This window comes from Schistocerca gregaria, chromosome 4, assembly GCF_023897955.1.
Source record: "Schistocerca gregaria isolate iqSchGreg1 chromosome 4, iqSchGreg1.2, whole genome shotgun sequence".
Classification (NCBI taxonomy): Eukaryota; Metazoa; Arthropoda; class Insecta; order Orthoptera; family Acrididae; genus Schistocerca; species Schistocerca gregaria.
The window spans coordinates 422536552-422557651 of record NC_064923.1 but is presented as its reverse complement, the minus strand read 5'-3'; the positions used below and the strand labels follow the sequence as shown (position 1 = coordinate 422557651).

General features: G+C 44.2%; 1 pseudogene; it reads right to left on the bottom strand.

Annotated features, from left to right (window-relative positions):
• Nucleotides 1-20570: 20570 nt before the first annotated feature.
• Nucleotides 20571-20687, bottom strand: LOC126268533 (5S ribosomal RNA; annotated as a pseudogene).
• Between the last annotated feature and the right edge of the window lie 413 nt (nucleotides 20688-21100).

Genomic DNA, 21100 nt, shown 5'->3' with positions numbered 1-21100 from the left:
TTCTCAACATGATGGTAAACGCCCTTCATCGTGTATACACATGTATGCTGATGTGTCACTTGGCTTTAACTGAAGTTTACTTATCACCTAGTAACAAGCTCTTTCAGCGAAACGTACGTAAAAGATAGGTGCAGCACAAAATAAAGTAGTAGTAGGAGTTGAGTGAAATAAGTGTTTGCTAACGCTTGTTAGTAGGAGATGCAAGTGAGAGGAATGGGTTTTCTATTAATGTGTTTAGGTAAAGTTGATTTTGAAAGAGAAGAAATATTAGTGGGAAAAAGTGTAGGAGCACATAAAGATTACCATAGATTATTATGAATGTTTGATGTAGGTTTTTAGAGCTGTCAAGATACGCAGATATAGATGACGGCATCAAATGAGTCGAAAGATTTATGAGTTATACTCAAACAGCGAAAGCAAAACAGAAAAACTGCAGAGAAGTTCTCGCATTCTATGAACTTCTGCCTCACAGAGCAAACTGAGATACCGTTTGCTCTTAAGGTCATTTGGTGGATGATGTTACGTGTTCCTTATGAAGCGTACATGTGACATTGTGCCTTAACAGGTCTCCCAATCCCAGTGACGCAACAATAATGCGAATAAAGACAGAGATAAGTACAAGCTTTTAATCTCCGTAACAATTCAATTACAATTGTGAAAATTCAGGAGGGAGATACACGATAAAGTCGGTAATGCAGCTCGCTTTTGATCACATCTGTCAGATCACTGAAAAAGCTAAACGAAATGGACTGATAACCTAAATGTAACAGCAGATCCATCGAATGGGTAGTTATCGAGAAAGTACAATTTCGTTGTGGCGGTCCTGCTACCTGTAATTTTCACATGACTGGCTTCGTCAGGTCTCTTACTTAACACGGAATCTACTGTCAGGAAGTATTAAGGAAGGATTTTCTACATGTTTCAGTAGTCCCCGAAACGGAAAGTACATTCTTTCGTGCACCTACAACTGATATCCCAAAATGTAGTACAGACGTTTGCACGGGGCAAGGCAGAGCAGTACTGAGATAGTGGAATTGCTTTCGGAAGGTGCTACATCTGGCAAAACAGTGTTAAGATTTCGGTGGTTGTCCCAAACCACCTTCCTGCAAATAACTACACGGTTCTTTGAACAGTATACGGCCGATTACCTATCCTACGTTTCTCCAACCTGAGCTTGTGATCCATCTCCAAAGATTCATAACATTTCACTACTTCGAAGGAAAACAATATGCTCTGTATAGTTATTTGTCTGGCTCTTACGTCTCCTATCTGTCTTGTGTGTCCTACAGAGTGGAATGTCTGTCACTCCTTATCGGAACTTTAAATCCAGTTGATAAATTGTGTAAGAAAATGACAGTCTGATAAGAAATACATACCGCGTTCTGATTACACACGTAGCACTGGTTGCACTAAGCTTCAGCTCGTCTTCACACATCACACTACAATACTCCGCGTTTCGGTAGTAGGTAAATGCGTGCTTAGAAAGCAATGTATTCCATCCGATCATGTATATTGTAGGCATATGTACAGGTAGCATAATAATAATTTTAAGTGGATCATTGGCGTGGTGCAAGTCTTTCAATTGGACTATACTTGAGTAACTTGTATATCCCTGAGCCACCCGAGTTATCCAATCTGGGAAAGGGGGTATCTAGTTTGACGTGGAATCAGGAACACATATCGTTCCTGGCAATTCCTAACATTGTTGATAAAACCGGGATTCGATCCCGCGACCTCTCCGTTTTCAGGCAAAAGCCCATTCTGTCTTCTTTTCCTTAGTAATGAGTTGTGAGTGCAGTAGTTCTCACTTTGTTGCTTCAAACTGCACCATCGTGTTCAGAGCGAACTTCAACAATCAAATCTGGCACATAGAACGGTGGTGAATGCGAGCTATCACGGCGCCAGTTTTCGATTAAAATAACCAAGAAACCAAATCATTTCAATTTATATATGCATCCAGTAACGAACCTCACAGCCTTCATAAATATAGTGAACACTCTCAAAATTGTCATTTTTCATATAAATGAGATGGTCAGTTTCGAGAAGCCTGAGTTTCGTCTCATTGGAATCAGCCATGTAATACTAAAATATTGGCTAAACGAGAGGTTTAGGTGAGGTTTACTATCTTTTGGCTCAAAAAATCGATTTAAAAAAAAAATGCATTTTTGGATCCATAAAAGTGTTTACAATCCACCCCTGAAACGGTTTTTCCGAATACGATACGGAAATGCTTGTTATTCACGGTTGAAAAAACCAATGCACCAGCCTGAAATCGGCTTTTTTCACGCACCAGTTTTTTTCTTCTTTCGGAGGATGAGTTATTGTGCTGGTGATTGGGAGGAAACACACAAAAGTTCGAATGAAAGTTTGAACGCGTGTGTTTGGAAGTTAGCCCCCAAGCATTTGCATTCTGGTGAGAAGACTGTGGAGATTGCGAATTTCCTGGCAGTGAGCGGCTTCAACGAAGGGTATTCAGCAACTCTGAGGACCATGAAAACGATGGACGTCATCCTGGGACTCTATTCGACGCAGTTCGCCAAGGATTCGGACGACCACCGGATTTAAACGGTCGAAAACCACTTGTCACCGGCAGTACGAGAGGCTCTGGAGCAGCGCAGGATGGCCCACATCGAACAGAACGCCCTCTGTGAGAAAGAGGAAGGACTAGTTTATGGATCCAGAATAACAGATTGAAAGTAAGTTGCATAATATTGCATTTATATGTAGTCAAAACTTCAAACGCGTTTTTCTCGAAATGACGTTTTGTCGTGCGGTATGGTAACGTCAAATCTACTGAACCTATTGGTATAATTCTTTGTTTCCGACGAAGCTAACTATATTGTCTAGGAGCTGTATCAGTTTTACTCCGATCCATCAACTATAAATATTTTTACTTGGTGACGAAGTCGAAAAATCGATGAAAAAAACCCTATGTTTACAAATTGCCGCCTTTTTGTTTCCTATGGCTCAAATAACTTAAGCGAGGAACAACTCCTAAAGAAACTTACATGTTTCGCTAACGTCAACTCAATTTTGATTTCAGACGAGCCGCCTGACCTATGACATACCGCGCATGAGGGTCTACATCGAAATTTTGTTTCGTTCCGACGGCACTTCCCGCCTTTGCTTTTCGACATTTCAGGTCGAAAAAATTATACATCCCGAGAAAAAGTTCTCAAAGAACATGCTTTTTTCGGGCCAAAGATAGTAAACCTCCCTTTTAGTGGAATCGAGGGAAATCACTTCTAGAAATGTTCGAGAATTCTCTAATAGGCTACATAAAAACGCTCCACTACAAATTCCAGGGACCTCGCTGTGGACGCCTATGCGAAAATAATCACCGTTTCCCGTTGGCGCCTGCAAGACGCCATCCGATGTCAGCTGAGAAATCTCGGAGTGAAGTCCTTCCTCGGTCGCGCTGAGAATAACAGAGCACATGACAGCGAGGAGGACGTCGTTCGGACACATCTGTCGCGCTATCAGAAAGAATTCTGAAAGCAGTCGTATCTGCTATCCAGTGAAGCATTTCCTGTTACTCTGACGCGACATCGTCCCAAGCAGAAAGCGTAGCTGGAATAACTGGCATATTTTTAGGTGTTTGAGAGAGTTGCAGCTAAGCAAAATTCGTCGCATTCTTCAGAAAACATTGCTTCTAAGTCTAGAGGGTACTGATTCGGTGGAAACCTATACAAAAGACACTTTTCAAGGACTGTTACTTTATAAATACTGACGAAATAATGGAGCACAGGTGAACAGCAGCAAAGAAAGAGGTGACCAGAGATTACCAAGGACAATTAAACGGCGTAGAAGGGGAGACAAGTTTAGTTATGAAAATATAATACAGAAACTAAAAATGACGCACCTCACCAGCTATGCTTACTCGAACAGGCAGACGCGTGAGGGCAGCTGACGTTATTGCAAGTACAACAGCTTACTTACCACCACCGCTTACCATAACAAAACTACTGACATGCGAGCGCAGATGCGCGTAACAAAAAATGGTTCAAAATGGCTCTGAGCACTATGGGACTTAATTTCGGAGGTCATCAGTCCCCTAGAACTTAGAACTATTTAAACCTAACTCACCTAAGGACATTACAGACAACCATGCCTGAGGCAGCACGCGGTTCCAGACTGTAGCGTCTAGAACCGCTCGGCCACCCCGGCCGGCTGCAGGTAACAGCTAGTGACAATTGTAAAAGCATACCGTAGACTAATACTGGCACTACGACTTGCGTTAGAAGAGAGATTAAGGAAAGCCAAACCTACGTTTGTAGCATTTTTAGACTTAGAGACAGCTTTTGACAATGTTGACTGGAATACTTCTGTAGGTGGCAGGGGTAAAATACAGGGAGCGAAAGGTTATTTACAATTTGTACAGAAACCAGATGGAATTTATAAGAGTCGGGGGGCAAGAAAGGGAAGCAGTGATTGAGAAGAGAGTGAGACAGGGATGTAGTTTATCCCTAATGTTATTCAATCTGTGTATTGAGCAAGCAGTAAAGTAAATAAAAGAAAAATTTGGAGTAAAAATTAATATCTAGGGAGAAGAAATAAAAACCTTGAGGTTTGCCGATGACATTGTAATTCTATCAGAGACAGAAAATTACTTGGAAGAACAGTTGAACGGAATGGGCAATGTCTTGAAACGAAGATATGAGATAAACACCAACAAAAGAAAAACGAGGGTAATGCAATGTAGTCAGATTCAGTCAGATGGTACTGAGGGAATTACATTAGGAAATGAGACACTTAAAGTAGTTGATCAGTTTTGTATTTGGGGAGCAAAATAGCTGATGATGGTCGAAGTAGTGAGGATATAAAATGTAGACTGAAGAAGAGAAATTTGTAGACATCGAGTATATATTTGTCAGAAAGTCATTTCTGTAAGTATTTGTATGCAGTGCAGCCATGTATGGAAATGAAACATTGACAATAATTAGTTTAGACAAGATGAGAGTAGAAGTTTTCGAAATGCGGTACTACAGAAGAATGCTGAAGATTAGATGAGTAGATCACGTAACTAATGAGGTGGTACTGAATAGGATTGGGACTGGGGAGAAGAGGAATTTGTGGCACAACTTGACTAGAAGAAGGGATCGGTTGGTAGGACATGTTCTGAGGCATCAAGGAATCACCAGTTTTGTATTGAAGGGCAGCTTGGAGGGTAGAAATCGTAGAGAGAGACCAAGAGATGAATACACTAAGCAGATTCAAAAGGATGTAGGTTGCAATAGTTAGTTGGAGATGAAGAAGCATGCACAGAATAGAGTAGCATGGAAGGCTGCATCAAACCAGTCTCTGGACTGAAGACCACAACAACAACATCGTAGACTACAATCCATCTCCATATTCGCAGCACGAGAGAGAGGGTAAGGGAAGCGTCATGAAATGATAATTCTAGAATCACCTTTATGTAACACAGTAACGGGGTATGAGCTGTTTGGAAAGCTCCGGGCAGATTAAAACGGAACAGGGATTCGAAGCCGGAATCTTGCTGCTAGCAGGGAATATTCGTGCGGAATGAGGTATTCACATCCAACTTCCGACCCAACCTCACAAGTTCTCGAGTTCAAGTACGTTTCTCCCACCTTCCACAGATGGTGTCCCGCATATCTTGTCGGATCAGCACTCATGGAAGGAACAATATGGCGGGGAAATGGTTCAGCTCTTATGAATCTATCACTTCACAGAGGAGTTTACCCAATGAGGCTGTGTTACAAAGCTATGTTGATAAGCTCAGACGGTAAGAGCATTGTGTGAGAAAGACACTGTTCCAGATTCGAATACCGGTGTCGTACATTGGTTTTAACCAGCAGCAGGTTTCATGACAGCTCACATTCCGTTGCTAATTGATTCATTGTGTAAACAGGAAGACATTCCAGGATCAAAAACCATCTGAGGTGACTGTTAAAGGATAGCAGATTTGGCGCAGTTTCCTCCCTGCTCAGTGAGGTGGTATTTCTGTCCCTGAATGCTCATTGCGAGACCTTACGGCGGCCTGAGGTGATTAAGAGGCCCCGCGCAGCGACCTCGTCGCAGACGCGCCGTAAAATTGTCGCGTCGAGGCCGTTGCGACGCTTCCGCGGAACGGAGACGTGGATGGAAGGCACCACCTCACACTGCAAGGTCGCTTTATGCTGGTCGGTAAGGGAAGATGACGTCACTGACAAATGTAGGAGTGCTCACACGTGTTCGAACGTCGACAAAACCCAACTTGTGTAGCCTGACCGTGCGTCGAAAGTCAACAAATAAGATATCACCTGTGATGCAAAACGTCGGAGTATAGTGCATGGACCAAGGAACCAGCTAAGAGAAAGTTTATTAATAGCAAAGGAAAATTGTTCTCGAGAAATTTTGTATGGTAAACTGCTGAAAAGTGGACAGTAATCTGCCTTACTGTTTAATGAGACTAACTTTGGCACAGAAGGGGGTGAAATATGCAGTCATAAAAATCTTTAACAACATACTCATGGAAATAAAATGTATGAAATACAACCCAAGTCTTTTCTAACAAATGTTGCGCCCCAGGAGGAACCGGAAACATTCAGGAATATGACAAAGAAAGTACAGTAAATATGAGCTCTAAAATGCTTACCTTAAGGGCTATGAGAACTTGTTTAGTAGAAGAGAAATGTTTCACAGTAGTGAAGATGAACAAGTGCTCATGGTTCTTAAGACATGAACATGAAAGCCCACCTTCACTGGACATTTTTTCTTGCTTTCGTTCATACTACCACTTCTCAAAATATGGAAAGCGAAAACCTTGCAGTAGAAGTACTCATAGCTTTTAAGGCGTACATTTTACAGCCCATGTTTACTAGACTATAAATACATTTTTTTCTGCTGACACGTACCACATCACATCGTAACGTTTATCGTGAATATGATCTATGGAACTGGTAACTAACTGGAAAGAGCCTCATCCAAACGTTTCAAAAACCCATCAATATTTATTGCTCGAGATAATGTGCGCTTACAAACTCATCAAACAACATTTAGAAGACAAAAAAATGGTTTAAATGTCTCTGGGCACTATGGGACTTAACAGCTATGGTCATCAGTCCCCTAGAACTTAGAACTACTTAAACCTAACCAACCTAAGGACATCACACAACACGCAGTCATCACGAGGCAGAGAAATCCCCTGACCCCGCCGGGAATCGAACCCGGGCGCGGGAAGCGAGAACGCTACCGCACGACCACGAGCTGCAGACATTTAAAAGACAAATCCTTCGCACGGGTAGGGCTAATAGTAAGTATGTACGTACAGACAACTTGTTTGGCCTAACGGTAATTCATTATTTATACAAGTCTTCTTCGTTAATCAGTCTACCTATTACTGAAAACCATAACAAAATGCCTACAGAAGTTCCCGAGATGAGCATTCGCATACAAACAGAAAAACGCGGCTGGACTCTTTGATTTACAATATGTAGTGATATGTAGAGCATTTTTACCTGAAGCATTGTGTGCCTTTTCCCTTTCTTTCTAACTACTGAACTACCTTTCTAACTACTGAACTATACGAATATATATTTCAATTCTTTTTACCATTTGAAAAATAGTTTAACTAACGAAAATTGTTTCAGCAGTTTATGTTCTTCTTTATGCGCGGGGTGTGCTTTTTATTTGTCTAGGTAAGTTAAAACCTTAATGATTTTTCGGTTATGGATCGCTGGCTCCTTTTGTGGAAGAACAGTCACTGCAAAAATATCCAAGTCCCCGTGAAACCTCTGCTAAGTGTCACGAAAACAAAACAGAAACAAATAAAGACTGACAAGGCACAAGTATCCACTACTATAAAATGAATGAGCTCAGCGAGAAATGTTTAAATATGAAGACTTGTTACACACTGGCTAAAAGGGTAGCTTAACCCTTTCGATGATGTGGTTCCTTTTGAAGCCACCTCATTTCGTGGCATATGCACAGTAGCTACATCTGTAGCCGCGCTTTATGTCTCCAGTAGATGCTACCCCGTAGCTGCTGCAGCTTGAACTACTTTGTATGTTTTGTGTCTTAGAAGTTAGACGAGCAAACGTAGGAGCCACTTATGTATGCGGTGCACGATTGTCTTAGTTTCCAAACTGTGATTGAATTAGTCTCTATAGAGCGTGTACGGAAAACTGTCGTACTGTTCTGTTTACTCTGTGTATTGCGGTAATAATTAAATTTATGTATTTATTTTCATAACTATTGTGGTGGCTCCTTTTGAAACCAGTGCGGCTCTAACAGCAACAAGAACAGCTGTGACAGGTAGTTGTACATCCATTCCACACAATGTTCTGTCGCAGAACAAAAGAAGAGCAAAGTCTGACGTACCTTTTGGAAAGGATTTCTTTTGATGCCGACTCATATTGGCAGTAGCAGTGAAGATGATGTGTTAGCGAAGAGTGTCTCGATTTCCGAACAAAAACAATATTGTCTTGTATTATTTCATAGAGTGAGAGCAAAGAACCATTAGCGAAAAAATGTAAAAGTGTCGTTCCAGTATAAATACATACAACAGAAGAAAAGCATCTACCAATAAATGGCACCTCAAGGCGCTGTGTACACAGAGAAGGAACATCACTGAAGGAAGGGGAAGTGTGCTCTCTGTGAAATAACCTTACGCCCAATTTGAGAAAATAACTGCATTTTATCTTATCATCCACAGTGGCTCCATTTGAAACGACCCAGTATGTTTCCAGTTAATGTATGTAAAACTAGTTTTTGACATTGTTCTCTCTCAATGTGTGTCTAATAATATAATAAAAATAAAAAATTCAAGAGAATTAATTTTTTTAATATTTCGAGTCTCAAAGGGTTAAAAACAGCAGATCCCTTGTACAGTTGAGCGTCGACATTGAAGATGTACTCACGTGACGTCATACTATGCATGAAGGTATATTGACGTTGTGGGGATGGGAGACTACCGAAATACTTCAATTATAGATTTACTTTACGGTCGCAGGCCTATGTCAACTTGCCATGTTGGCAGACGACGTTACCCTAGTCTTGCAACCGCCCCACCTCCACGCTCCCCCATCCCGGGACGCCAACGTGAAAGTCAAAGTCAAAACAATCTCTCGGGACACTTTGACGTTAACGTGTCTTTCCATTCAGTTCCTTTGACGCTATGTGTGATGCGCATTTCGCCTTTCGAAACCTTTTACGTGCTGTTCCGTCAAGTGCTTATCGACCCTCACAGCCGCAGTGGAGGTTCGACCTGGCCGTCTTTCCCGTGTAGTTTGGAGGCGCGGTGTCGGCGGACGGAGAGACGGACGCATCAGCGACGCTCGGAAGCCGCCGCCCGGGAAATGCACCGGCGCCCCGGCACCAGGCAGGAAACGGCTTGCGTTAAGTTCGGCCCATTACGTCACTAAATGGCCCGGCGGGCGGCGTCGGCGACGGACACTCGGGCTGCGACCGGCGATACCGGATCCCATTAGCAGGCGACGCCGGCCTGATACCGTTAACTAGGCGCACCGCGCCGCGCCGAGCCGAGCCGAGCCGAGCCGGCCGCCCTCATTGTCAGCGACGGCTATTAACGCCCCGGCCAACCACAGGGCCTTTTCTCGCCGCGTACGGGAACATGCACGTACTTTCATTACAGCTCAGCTGAAAAGAAATTGATCCATATACAAAGATGCAATTTGAAAACGGTTTTCCAAAACTCTCAACTAACTGTGAGCTACGAGGACGTTCAATAAGTAATGCAACTCGTTTTTCTACTTCAATTTGTGTTGAAAAAATACGAAATTTGTTGTGGAACATCCACAAATTAAGTTCCGATAGGTCGCGGCCCTATACGTAGCGTTCAAAGTGGCGTCTGTAACGGAGGTGCGTCCCAAGCAGAGTGACGTCGCTGAGTTTCTTTTGGCGGAAAACCAGAGCATCGTAGATATTCATAGGCGCTTGCAGAATGTCTACGGAGACATGGAAGTGAACAAAAGCACGATGAATCGTTGGGCGAAGTGTCTGTCATCATCGCAACAACGTCGCACAAACCTGTCATATGTCTCACGTGCCGCCCGGCCGCGCACAGCTGTGCCGCCTTGTATGATGTGCAGCGTGGAATGGCCGCGCGGTTTGAGGCGCCATGTCACGGACTGCGCGGTTCCGGTTCGAGTCCTCCCTCGGGCATGGGTGTGTGTGTGTTGTTCCTATCATAAGTTAGGTTAATTTAGTTTAAGTAGTGTGTAAGTCTGCGGAACTGATGGTCTCAGCTGAATTCACACACATTTGAACACTCTATGTTGTAACTTGCGGACACACTCATTCGAGGTGATCGACGGATGACACTCAAACATCTCGCTGCTTAACTGGACGTCTCTACTTATTATATTGCTGACACACTCGTCCATCAGTTGGCGTACTCAACGGCGTGAGCCCGCTGGTTCCCTCGCCGCCAAACGGAAGATCAAAAACAGCAATGAAGGGACCATCTCTGCGAAATTGCTTGCGTGTTATGAGGCTGACCGTGACAAATTTTTTCTTGAATATCGTCACAAGCGATGAAGCAGATGCCAGACTCAGATTCATTGGAAGAATCCTAAAGAAATGCAATCTGAAAACAAAGGAAGTAGGTTACAGTACGCTTGTTCGCCCACTGCTTGAATACTGCTCAGCAGTGTAGGATCCGTACCAGATAGGGTTGATAGAAGAGATAGAGAAGATCCAACGGAGAGCAGCGCGATTCGTTACAGGATCATTTAGTAGTCGCGAAAGCGTTACGGAGATGATAGATAAACTCCAATGGAAGACTCTGCAGGAGAGACGCTCAGTAGCTCGGTACGGGCCTTTGTTAAAGTTTCGAGAACATACCTTCACCGAGGAGTCAAGCAGTATATTGCTCTCTCCTACGTATATCTCGCGAGGGGACCATGAGGATAAAATCAGAGAGATTAGAGCCCACACAGAGGCATACCGACAATCCTTCTTTCCACGAAGAATAAGAGACTGGAATAGAAGGGAGAACCGATAGAGGTACTCAAGGTACCCTCCGCCACACACCGTCAGGTGGCTTGCGGAGTACGGATGTAGATGTAGAAGTAGAACAGGAAACGTACCGGCAGTCCATGGAATGGCGCCACACCACCACTCCTACGAAGCAAAAGCTCAAAGCCGCACCCTGAACTGTTAAAGTCTCTGCGACAGTCTTCTAGGACTCTGAAGGGGTTGTTCTGTTTGATGTCCTCCCTCATGGTGTAACGATCAACACTGAAATGTCTGTTCTACCCTCAGGAAACTGAAAAAACGACTGCTGCGTATCAGTCGCCACAAAAATGTAAACGGACTTCTCGTTCTCCATGACAACGCAAAGCCTCATAGAAGTATGTGCACCCGAGAGGAGTTCGCAAAACTTCATTTGGCTGTTCTTCCTCATCCATACTAGAGCCCGGATCTCGCACGTTCAGGCATCTATCTGTTTGCCCCAAGAACGATCCGCTCTACGGGAAGCAATATGTCGATGATGGGGAGGTTACTGATGCACCAAGGCGTTGGCTCCAACGACATGCAGGCGTACAGCCCCTCCCAGTAAGGTGAATATACTGGAAGATAGAATTTCGTAGCCAAAGGAGTAGGCAATAACATGGTGTATTGGAATCCTGAATAAAACCAACCGGGCTTCAGGAAAAAAAATGTATTACTTACTGAACGTTCCTAGTCCTCTAGCCGATGCAAAATTTCCGCACAAAATTCCCCACGAGCAATCTTATCTGCATCACTAACGTGCTGTACCATTATGTAAACCTCTATGCAGTACACTTTTGTGGAATGCCAGTCTCGTGGCCCGCATCTCGTGGTCGTGCAGTAACGTTCTCGCTTCCCACGCCCGGGTTCCCGGGTTCGATTCCAAGCGGGGTCAGGGATTTTCTCTGCCTCGTGATCGCTGGGTGTTGTGTGATGTCCTTAGGTTGGTTAGGTTTAAGTAGTTCTAAGTTCTAGGGGACTGATGACCATAGATGTTAAGTCCCATAGTGCTCAGAGTCATTTGAACCAGTATCGTGAAACGCAAGTCGCGTTGATTTTTCTGGACTGCAGGAAAAGCTCTCCCTACCCTGTTCGATGTGATCATCAACACACGGGCGACCTTCTGATTTATCATGACGCTGTGAACAGCCCGTCTCAATAAAGTTCTTGCACCATGAGTAAATTGCAGGCCTGGTTGGTTGAAATGGCTCTGAGCAGTATGGGACTTAACTTCTAAGGTCATCAGTCCCCTAGAACTTAGAACTAGTTAAACCTAACTAACCTAAGGACATCACACACATCCATGCCTGAGGCAGGATTCGGTTTCAGATTGTAGTGCCTAGAACCGCTCGGCCACCCAGGCCGGCTTGCAGGCCTGCTTGGAGGTTCGTCAGCGCGTCTGGCGCGAAATTTACGTCGAACAGCTGTTGTAGAGTTCGTTACATGAAACCGAAACACTCAGCGAACACGCTCCGCACCAGTGAAAGTGGCTATTTCAGCCGTGTGCTACGCTGGCGCTCTTGGTGGCGCTGGAGCAGTGATGCACTACGTGAATCAAACTGGAGGTTGTTTCCTACGAAACAACTCATCTACCGATTCTGTTATTTACCTCAATACATTTGACTCACTCTGTATATTCCGAACAAATGGCTAAACCACAAGATTGAGGCTCAAGGTCGCGTATACGTATCAGGAGAGCGGGAACGATGGACTTGGCAGTATATAAGCTTTTCCGCGGGATACTAAGCATTTCGAGGAGCATGGTTCAGTTGTAGCCGCGGCTCCAGAAGGCATCACTGTGGAACCAGAAACTTCTGCTTCTATCACAAAACGTTCTCTCGCCAGAACTGAGCTCCCACACGCAGCACCGCTGTAAAACATGTAACAATTTTATAGCGGTACTTTGAACGCTTTTTTTTTCAGAACATTACGAGAGCATGAGGATACGGCGCAGAATTCGCGGCCAAGTGAGAGGCGAGTGAGCCGGAGTCGGAGGGCGGGCGCTATCTGGAGGCGAGGCGAAGCACAGGAAGGAAGCGACGCGCCGCGCGCCGCCGCTATCTGGCGCGGCCAGCCACCGCCAGCCGGCCCACACAAAAACGACGGCGGAGGCGCTGCTGGCCATGCAAATGGAGGCGCCACACTCCCTGCTGCGTTTCTTGCACCAGAGCCCTGCCGAGGCGCGAAGGGGAAGCGGAAAGGGGCTCTGCCGACGCTGCCATCCCGTCTCTCTTCCTCAACATCTGTCGCTGTCTCATTTGTCGGAGATATTTTTAACCGCTGATGTCGTGCTGAAGTGGAATCGTCATCTGCATAGTACAGACAGCTAACGTCTCAGATCGGATCGGTCGGTGTTAACAAGCAACCACACGTACGAAGAACAACAGCAAACAAGTGAAAACTTACGCGCAAATATACGCTGATGTGATGAAAGTTATGCAATATCTCCTTATATCGTGTCGGACCTCCTTTTTCCCGGCGTAGTCCACCAACTCGACGTGGCATGAACTTCACAAGTCGTTGGAAATCCTCTGCAGAAACATTGAGCCATACCGCCTCCAGAGCCATCCATAACTGGGAAAGGATTGCAGGTCCAGGATTTTGTACACGAACTGACCTCTCGATTATCTCCCATGTGGAGCGATATGGGTGGCCAAATCATTCGTTCGAACTGTCCAGAATGTTCTTCAAACCAGTCGCGAGCAACTGTGGCACATTATTGTCTGGGAACAGGAAGTCCATGAATGGCTGCAAATGGTCTCAGAGTAGCCGAACGTACCTGTTTCCAATCAGTGATTGGTTCAGGTGGACCAGAGGAACCATTCTAATCCATGTAAACACTGCCCACACCATTACTGAGCCACAGTGCTTTGTTGACAACTTGGATCCGTGGCTTCGTGGGGTCTGCGCCACAATCGAACAATACCATCAGCTATTAACCATTGAAATCTGGACTCATCTGACCAGCCGACGCTTTTCCTGTTGTCTACTGTACAACCGATATGGTCACAAGCCCAGGAGAGTCTCTCCAGGCGATGCCGTACTGCTAGCAAAGACACTCGCATCGGTCGCAGCGATGATTGCCCGTTAGCACTGACAATTCTGCGCAAGTGTCACTGCTCTCGGTCGTTAAGTGAAGGCTATGGCCACTGCGTTATCCGTGGTGAGAGGTATTGCCTGAAATGTAACATTCTCGGCACGCTCTTGACACAGTGGATCTCGGAATACTGAATCCCCTAACTATTTCCGAAATGCACTGTCCCACGCGTCTAGCTCCAATACCGTTCCTTTTTCAAGTATGTCACTTCCCGTTGTACTGCCACAATCACGTAGGTAATTTTTTCGTATGAATCACCCGAGTATAATTGAGAGCTCCGACAACGCACTGCACTTTTATCTATATCTTGTGTACACGATACTACCGCCACCTGTATATATGCATAGCGCTATTCCGTGACTTTTTCACCTCAATGTGGTATACACGCAATAACATAGCAGTCAGTGGTGAAAATATTAGAAAAAAATAATCCAGAAACGAGTCAAAGACCAACTGGAAAAGCATAACATCATGAGACGAGAGGAGTTTGAATTTGAGCCAAAACTGTTCTCAGACCAACAGCTTCACCTGAACATGCAACATGTGCACGGGATGGACAACACTACTGAAACACCGCGACAAGTGTATTCTTGAATGTGAATGCTCTACTAGCCAAGGCTACAGACTGTTCTGTTGTGTTTACTCTTCAAGGCCATATTACTGTCGATGATTATGTGACCATCTTGACTGATGAGATCCATCTCATGGTACCATACTTGTTTCCCAACGGCTACGCTGCTTTCCATGTTGCAATTACATCATCAGTAATTCGTCGTAGGGGTATGGGGGTTGACGTTTCGGATCTTGAGACCTAGAGTGCCAACTTCCATGGATTAATCTCTTATTTCTCCGAGATGTTTTATCAAGGGAACGGATGTCACACTTTGTGGTGATCGTATGGAGACGTTGCACTTGCCGGCTGCCTTGGTGATGTTCAGGAGGATTAGGTTATGTGTCGGCTTAGGGCTTCACCTTCTCCCTCACCAATCTTTGATAACCAACATTTGTGGGCGAACGAAAATACTCATGGTATAATTCAGAATAGATAACACAAGCGGCTTAAGTAAGCCCATTTTTCTTGCGCAACATCTTACAGGTGTTCTCAACGAAGACTTCATTCAGAATACTTGGCCAGAGAGTATACAGAATGCAGCCTGGCAAATAAGAGGAAGCAACAGAGTTGAAACACTGTCTTTGCGGGCAAACGGCTTTCCGTGAAGCAGCGATAATCATGAAGCTGCTGCATTTACCTCTTTCGCTTTACAGGGAAAGTGGCTTGATAGAAGATTATCGGAAGAGTATCATGTGCTGTCGAGAGGAAAACTACAATAGCATTTCTCAGAAATTAAACACATACGTCATTCCTGATAACAGACACCTGGGAGACTGTCAGTACAGAACAGGTGAATTACAGGGTACGTGCAGCCTACAAAACTTGCAGAACTAGCGCTCCTTGAAGAAAGAATACTGCGGAGAAACGGCCTAGTCACAGACTAAACGGATAGTTTGCAGAATGAATTTTCATTCAGTGTTATCCAAAAAAGAAATGCATGCAGAGGCGTTTGATATTCAGTGGGTCTTATTCTGAAGGCGATTACCACTAACTGATCATATATAACACATTCAGAATTTGCAGCATCATTCTCGGGTGTTTTGTAGCGCACATCATACACTGCACTTCTAGTGCAGTAGAGATGCTGCATCTGGTTGCATAAGCTGTGGTTTCCAAAATCGGTGCTGAACTACATGAAATAAATTACTCCGCCTAGCAACCCTCTAGTTAAACTTAAGTACACAAACTGGTTACATTACAAAGCCACTATTTACGCTATTATCTCTAATAGATGAAAAAAAAACAAAGCTATCAAACTGATATAATTACAAGCTTTGATGCTATCGTTACAGAACGACCACAGGTAGTCGAGAAACGAAAAGTAACGGTTGTCGGTGTCAACGATCGACCTAACCGAGGAGGTAGTCAAACAGTTTACTGGCACAACATCTGAATGCTCCACTTTTGGAACCTCACTTCAAATCCTTTCCCTTGTGTATCTAAAACACATCAACTTGCGATGCAGTAGGACTTTCACTGGTTTCATTCAATGCAGTACTTGCCGCAACATTTGGTTACTGTTACGCGCCGTGTTATCGCTTGGGCGTTATCTGAATTTACAGTTTTCTGTTAATTGGATATGAAGTGCATGCCTCTCATAACCTGATAATGCCCGCTTTCCTCACTTATCATGCCAAAACTCCTCGACCGTTTCTAATGAAGCGTTTGTAGGCTTGGACAATGTCAATAAGGCAGTCCTGAGAAAGGAGATCCCAAACTTGTTATCTATTAATACTTTCCTTGTATGGTCTCCGCTTTTGGCAGAAGCTCTGGAAAGTAAGCAATATTCTTCCTAACACTTGATTCACATGATTCCAATAATCAATACCATTAAACGTACCATCACGATCTTGTTTTATTTTATTTTTACTGAGAATTTCATTTGACCATAAAAATTAACTGTACATAAGTCATACAGCTTCTATGCTATTAAATTCAAAAAAATGTTTGTAATCTAAATTTGTTTTGTTTATTTTGCATGCCAGTCGCATTTGTTTTATGGCATGACTAGTTTAGAGTAAAGCTGATCATTTTCAGATATATGGAGTTGCATAAGCAAACCATCGTGTTCACAATGGAACTACAGATCTGAACGTAAATATTCTGATACGTACTTTATGTCTGGACGTAACGAGTTGCTTACGCCACTAGTACATAAACCATGTGATCAAAAGTATCCGGACAGCCCAAAAACATACGGTTTTCATACTAGGTGCATTGTGCTGCCACCTACTGCCAGGTACTCAATATCAGCAACCGCAGTAGTTATTAAACATCGTGAGAGTGCAGAATGGGACTTCGAATGTGGTCAGGTGATTGGCTGTCACTTGTTTCATACATCTGTACGCGAGATTTCGACACTGCTAAACATCCCTAGGTCCACTGCTTCCGTTGTGATAGTAAAGTCGAAACGTGAAGGGACACGTACAGCACAAAAGCGTACAGGCCGACCTCGTCTGTTAATTGACAGAGACCTCCGGCTGCTGAAGAGGGTCGTAATGTGTAATAGCCAGACATCTATCCAGACCATCACATATGAATTGCAAACTGCATCAGGGTACACTGCAAGTACTATTGACAGTTTGCGGGGAGGTGAGAAAACTTGCACCTCATGGTCGAGAAGCTGTTCATAAGCAACACATCACGCCGGTAAATGCCAAACGACGGTTCGCTTGGTGTAAGGAGCATAAACAAAGGACGGTTGAACTGAGGATAAACACTGTGCGGAGTGACGAATCACGCTACACAATGTGGCGACCCGATGGCAGTATGTGGGTATGGCGAATGTCGGGTGAATGTCATCTGCCAGCTTGTGTAGTTCCAACAGTAAAATTATGAGGCAGTGGTGTCATGGTGAGGTCGTGTTTTTCTTGGAGGGAGCTTGCACTCCTTGTTGTTTTGCGTGGCACTATCACAGCACAGGCCTACAATGATGTTTTAAGCACCCTCTTGCTTCCCACTATTTAAGAGCAATTCGGGGATGGCGACTGCATCTTTCAACACAATCGAGCACCTGCTCATAACGCACGGCCTGTGGCTGAGTGGTTACACGACAATAACATCCATGTAATGGACTGGCCTACGCAGAGTCCTGACCTGAATCCTATAGAATACCTTGGGGATGTTTAGGAACGCCGACTTCGTGCCAAGCCTCACCAACGGAAATCGATACCTCTCCTCAGTGCAGAATGGGCTGTCATTCCCCAAGAGACCTTCCAGTACCTGACTGAACGTATGCCTGCAAGAGTGGAAACAGTCATTAAGGCTAAGTGTGGGCCAACACCATATGGAATTCCAGCATTACCGATGGAGGGTGCCACGAACTTGTAAGTCATTTTCAGCCAGGTGTCCGGATACTTTTGATCACATAGTGTAGATCTGAAGATGCTCTGCTTTGATCAGAAATACTGTAAAATATATATGCGACTGAGACGGCAAAATAAGTATTTTGTTTTAAATATGAGCACAACTGCCGAATTTTTCCGTGACGAATGTGATGGCTACAGTGATTTTTGGTATATTCTGAATTTTTTCGCTTAAAACAGTCGCTGTTGGAATTTACATCGTAACCTTTCTAGGCAGAGAATCGTATTTTAAAAATGTATTCGTTCAAAGGCAAAAGTGTCCGACGAAGGTATGGCAGCTACGTTTCGGAGTAAAACTGATAAAAGTTCTGATTTTAAGAAACATAATATGACGCCAGAGTAAAAGAAAATATTTATGTTGGCACTCTAGGTTGTACAATAATTACGTAATAAGTTCTCGTTAATGTACACAACGCGTAATGAAGAGAGTGAGCTGAATTGAATGAGAGGCTTTGTAAAATTTCTTGGATTGTTTTTGTATTAATTCACCTATGAAGTCCTAGCAATTTGTTCCGCGCGAACGTCGACAGGGGGCTGGTATCTATACTCCGCAAGCTACGTTACTGCGCCTGAGGGAAGACAGACCTATCTCACGTATTACACCCATGTTCTTCTTTCTCTGTCGGCAAGTCGCCTATAAGCTCGAATTTCTGTGGCAGAACCTGCTTGATCATTTCGCAAAATCTACGTATAAAGACAGATTATGTTATCTGACTCCCACGGGATTTTGAATTCTCGGAGGTTTCAAAGTAATGCTCTCCGTGACACAAAAAGCTCTTACAGCGTCTGTTACTGGATGACCTCCGTAACACTCTGCCCCTAGCTTATAGAACCTGTTGGAAACGCGTCGGTCTTCTTACACTCTTCCGTGTCTCCTCTATTAATCCTATCTGGTTAGGGTTCCCGACTGACTAGTATAAGTCGAGCGATGGGTCATGGAACTACCTCTTTCGCAGGAGAATCTCATTATCATTATTCCAATGATTCTCAGATCTGGCATCCGTTTTTCCCAGAATTCATTGGATGTGTTAGTTGCGTTTCAACTCACTCTGGCCGCATACAACTAAACAATCAACTGTTCTGTTTCCAGTGATTTATTGACAATTTTGTAATGAAAGAACAGTAGGTCATTTCGCCTATTTAAGTCCAATACATTACATTTGATTATTTTGAGGGACCACTGTAGATCTCTGCACCAAGCTTCGATCCTCTGCCAGTCTTTCTGTGTTTTGTTAAAATTCCCAACGTACAACAGAGCCATTAGAGGAGATTCCGACGTTACTGTTCGCCCCTTTCCATACAATGTGAACAGTAACAGTCCTACAAATCTCTTGGTGTATGTCCGTAGCCGGTGTCTGTGGTGGTAAAGCGAGTAGAAAGCTAGAGTCCAGTCCTGCAGGTCCTGGGTTCAATACTGAATTGGGGGGGGGAGGGGAGGGGGAAGGGAGGTGGGGTTAATTCATTCGAATCCCTCCAGAACCGCCCCAGGTCCACTCAGCTTGCAATCAAATTAGTACCAGTGATCTTTCCCGCGGATAAACGGACGATCGACTCGCCACACTCAACCTCCTAATGAAACGGCGAAGAAGAGCTCTGCAATCAACCTAGTAGCCCGCCTCGGCCACATTCCTAACTACTGCCTCACTAACGATTTCTCTGTTCTAAGAACGACGTAGTATATGCCAGAATGTTCTTAGTCTAGTAGCGAGCAACAGGCCGATGGCTAAATATATAAAGTTACGTTGTTCATCTCTCTGTATGGTAAGTGTACCGATAAGCTCTATACAAGCGTATGAACGCTCGATGGCATTCACGATTTGCGGAAGATCATGTCCTGTGAATATTCAGTAGATGAAACTGTTAATCTGTCGAAAAAGTCACTCACTGAATAACGATCATATGATTCTTTATGTCGCCTGTCAAATCGCTGAATAAACGGCCTCTACCTCGGAAATGTTGTCGATAGGACAAATGAAGTCAACATCGTGCATAGGTAGACCTGAAAAACAGAAGGGACTTTCATATTATTATTTTTATTATTTCTTTTAAACAAATGCATTTATGACTGGAATGTACTTCTCGTGCATTATTTTTCGCTGCAATTTTCAATGAAGTTAAATATTACGATGGAAGTGGTGATTCGTTATTGGTATTCTGATACAGAGTAATTACAGTTTGTTCGTCACAAAATGCCCGTATTACAAACATGAAATTACATCTTTATAAGACGGATGACAAAGAAGAACAGAGACAACATAATTGCGTTCTTTTAGCATGAGGCGAATGGAAAAATCGAGTGATACAGCGTCTATATAAGTCGCGGTAAAAAAACACTCCATCTTCAGGCCACGAGTGGCCTACCGGGACCATCCGACCGCCGCGTCATCCCCAGTGGCGGATGCGGATAGGAGAGGGTGTGTGGTCAGCACACCGCTCTCCCGGTCGTTATGATGGTATTCTTGAATTCTTGACCGAAGCCGCTACTATTCGGTCGAGTAGCTCCTCAACTGGCATCACGAGGCTGAGGCACTCCGAAATATGGCAACAGCGCATTGGGCCTGGATGGTCACCCATCCAAGTGCCAACCATGCCCGACAGCGCTTAACTTCGGTGATCTCACGGGAACCGGTGTATCCACTGCGGCATGGCCGTTGCCCTAAGTCGCGGTAGCGCGTAGAATATTAACCACTGCTGAAATATACTCTTTGACTCGCACACGGCGAATTACTATCTATTACACGGCCGAATATGGCGAATTATTGTCAAGGTATATTATAGACTAAAACACAAGCAAATTAAATATTTACAGAGTCACATTCAGACCTTTCGATATTGTGAGATCGGACCCGGTTTCTAAGAATAAGCCGTAATGAGTCCTCATTACAGCTTACCAGGTCATCAGTCGCGATTTTTGCAGCTGCAGTCGTTTTCTTCTGGCTATTTCCGATTTGCGTACTGTCGGTCAATGGCAATTGCTACATCTTTTCGGGATAACTAGACAAAAGGTTGGGGAGAAACGAATGAGTCGAGGGAGCGTTGACTAGGCTCGCTGGGTGATTGTGGCTCTTG